Raw genomic sequence first — 4,100 nt, 5'->3', positions numbered from 1 at the left:
ACTATATGGTAAAGGAATATTTTAATATTTTTAATAACCAAACAGGTGGTTTGCTACATTACCGCCACATATCTGACTCAATAACCGTTAAAACAACTATTTTCATTCATCTCAGACGGAACTTTTTACACACTTGGATTCTATTAAGCGGAACTTCCAATATTCACCACTGTTCGGCGCCATGATAAGCCATTTTCTTGCTGGACTCGCAATTATTAAAGTAGTTATTTATCTATGATTTCACTGAAGACTCCCAGATGACTTGCACAGACATCATTTTCTCTTTACCCCAAATAACACAAAATTTACCCCTGAAAAGAGCATGAATTCTGCACTTATAATCTTTATTTTAGTATATATTAATGTACCTAATTAACCATAGTGTTTCTGTTGTAAAGTAATTGTTAATATATGAAAAACGTAAATGTCTAATAAGAACATTCCCCTTGAGAGTATTACTGCTGCCACCGTCTGTATTAGAGACCAGGGCAATGGCCACCCCTGGCCCCCCATCTAGCTCCGCCCCTGCCAGGATCCAGTTGGTCTCCAAAAGCTCTAAATCCCATCTCTAAACCGGTAAAGTTAGAGATCTAGCGCCCCTAGTGGTTAAAAGATACACTGCGTTGCGTTAAGATTCTAAAACACACATTTTAATAAAAGTATCTTTTACTAACTCCTCTTTTCTTCAATCCAAAAAGTTGCGTGTTTTTTTTTTTAATCAGGTTAAAAAAAACCACAATAAATAAATGAAGCATTTAAATTATAACATATAAATCCTGTTGCTATGGCGCCTGAGACATTCCTGATGTTCCTCTCACGCTGACCTTCAGATGCAGCAGCGAACATCACAAGACCATGACAGGAAACCTGGGGGAGACCACGCCCACATCTGGAAGGGTTGGAAAAATGTTGCTCATCACAGCTGGAGAAGAATAAATGAAAAGTCCTCTACGGCCTTCTGAGCTTAGATGAACCAAAGGAAAAGATTCTCTCTCTGCTGAAGCCTTAAAGCCTGGTTTATCCTCAGAAACCAGGCCGTCTGCGTGCGTGGTCGCAGTTAACGCAGACATGCCCCCCCACTGTGGTGCACCTCTCTAAAACTGTAGGTGAGCGCAGACAGGAGGCCTCTGATTGGTCAAATCTACATCCGCTCTAATCTATGCCTATTTCCTGTTTGGTTCCTAATGGCAGAAACTCTGGCTGCAGCGCCGTCCACGACGCCCGGCGCGCCTCGGACGCTATCCCAGACACCGTGCAGGACGCTAGCTCAGAGCGACGGTCTGTTGGTCTGCACCTGAAGCCAAACCTGCAGCACCACGGCCGGTCTTTGGGGAACAGTCGTCCTGCGTTGGATGAGGGGTTGTAGACGGCGAATAAGCTCGTCAAACACACAGACACCATCAATCCTAGCTAGTTCCTGATTGGCTCTCTGGCGTTGATGCTTTGACCCTGCTTCAAAATTGGGCATAAATCAAAAATGTCTGCATCATACCTGCGACATGCTAACTGCGACACGCTGCTGCGGGACGATAACCAGCCCTTTACATCCATCAGAAGCATTTCAGATCATCTTCATCACAGCTCTTCATCCAGTTTACTTCATCTCATCATCCAGTCAGTTCGGTTCAAAGTTCATCAGAAACATGATGTCATTTTCTTCACAGGTGCTTCATTTCGCCCCTCATCCACACCAGCAGCTTTTTAATAGTTTCGCACATGATATTATTGGAAACAGAATCCCTTTAATCCTCATTAACTGCATGAAAGCCAGTTTTATAAAGACTGAACCCTTTAAGAAGAAGGTCTGCCGCCGGCCGGATTGACCCGCAGTATGGTTTAACCGTCCCTCTGAGTCGCAGCGGCAGGCTTTGGGGTCAGAGCTTCAGGTGGTCGACCTCCTTCCACCCGCCCACAGAGAAAGACCAAAGCAGAGCAAGCTGCAGGTGATCATAACGAGCCGCCACCACAGGTCTCTTTTTAACGCCAAATCCCAACCGTGCTGGGAGTGCCTGGATTAATCAACAGATGGAGATGCTAAACTGGAATCTTCAGACCCAGAAATCCAGTTGAAGGCTCCGATATAATCTATAAAACTGTTGGAAATGTTCACCTGAAGCTTTAAAGCAGAACCATGATGACTGGCTTCTTCTTCTCCATCTTCCAGTGAGACGGTCTCAGTCGGACCTACAGGAGGCAAAGGGAGATGCTTCTTCTGCTCCTCAAACAATCTACTGAGAGGTTACTGTGATGCTGAAGAGTAAACATGGGAGTGAATGTGTTGGCTCTGTATTCTCCTGTATTATTCTTTATTAGAGCTTAACTTTGGTCCTTTTATCAGGCCGGTTGTTTTAACGAAGTTTGTAGACTTCTTCAGACGCCAGAGGATTTGTATGATTATGGTTTGCTGTTCGGTCGAACCAATAAACAGAGGGAATGAATCCTCAGCTCTGTCTCCGTTTTCTGACTCCATCATCATCGCAGCGTCTCCTTCAGAGGAACTGATGTCCTTCCAGGGGATGAAGTCAGGATAAAACTATTCATGCGTTTGTTCTTTAAAGTGTTCAAACGCCTTTAAAGGAAAAGTTCAGAAAATACTTCAAATATGAAATTATTACAAACTGTTCAACAAATGATCAGTGTTTTTAATTAGGAGTAATTTTCATTTGAATGTGCTTTACTGGAGGCATCCATGTTTGTCAAAGAACACTACTGGTATGCAGTTTGAAAAGAAATGCAGTTTAGAGATAGGCCTATAGTTCTGTAGAGCAGCAGGATCTGGGATAGGTTCCCTCAGTAGAACCTCATGGTTCAAATGTTCAGGAATTACACCTGAAAACTGCTATTAATGAGATAAAGGACTGAATGACCTACAGAAAGAAAAACATGTTTAGATAATGGAGGTGAGCTAGCATTATCTGGAGGACCTACTTGCCTTAAATACTTGCCTCCTGCAAAGACAGGGTCACAGATTCACAACTGGAAAACAGGCAAGAACAAAGCAAAATACCTTATATTTTTCAAAGTATTAAACATGTTATTGTTATTAACATCATTTATCTGATAGCTGTTTTTTACATTATCAAATGTGGAAAAATATATTTTTGAACTCCAAATAAAGCTCTTTCCCTCAATAAACGACCATGGGGACGTCACATCCGTTGATTAGGGCTTTAAAGAGTTTAATAAAAATAAAATTCTAACTTGCTGATAGTGGAAAATAGTTTGAAAGGACAATTAAAATGTATTTTAGCATAAAAATAATTAAAAAGTGATATTTCTGGAAACAGAAAAACTGATGTTTCTCTAGAATGAACCCTTTATGAATGTAGATCAGACATAAGGAGAAATTTGGCGACATCTAGAGGACAGTCATATGAAATGCCCCTTCAGATTTGATTTTTCCCAAACCTACTAAGAATAGGGCAGAATCTATAAACATAACTACAGCCCACACTATACCGCCGTATGGAATTAAAAATGAACCATAATTCAATCTTTGCATATAATTGGCATCTGTGATGCTTTTATTAAATAATGGAGGGATTATATCTTATGAAGACTTCAGTATTAAATGTAACCTGCAAATAACTAAAAGTGAATTTCAAATAATGATTAAAGATATTCCCCAGATATTTTATGCACATATAAATGTTTTTATGAGAACCCTGTTTACAGAAGCCCTGTGCTGCCTGGACGTCTGATTAATGGGCTCAGTAGGACAGATAATAAACTAAACATTAGGGAATGTTTTGCTAGTTATTTGTGTCCTTTGTATGAAATCCAAATTTTATATCGTATTTTTTTTCAAAGGCTGAGAGGATGAAAATTAGAACAAATAATTTAAATCTTCTCATTCCTCCAAAACCCAAGAAAGTCCACTTTAAAATCTTAACAGGTGTTTATCCCTTTAAGGAAGTCCTTAGACTTCCATTTGCCATTGATGAAAACAGTTGTTTATTCCTTCATGGTGAATTCAGGTCGACTGAGCAGCTTTTCTATGAATGTGTGCATTGAAACGCTTTGTGGGATGATTCGGGAAAAAAATCCACTGGACTTTGTTTCCAAGTTTGAGGACGTTTCGCTTCCCATCCTGGAAGCTT

This window comes from Cyprinodon variegatus, unplaced genomic scaffold (assembly GCF_000732505.1).
Source record: "Cyprinodon variegatus isolate N-32 unplaced genomic scaffold, C_variegatus-1.0 Scaffold479, whole genome shotgun sequence".
Lineage (NCBI taxonomy): Eukaryota > Metazoa > Chordata > Actinopteri > Cyprinodontiformes > Cyprinodontidae > Cyprinodon > Cyprinodon variegatus.
This window is presented reverse-complemented; position numbering follows the sequence as displayed.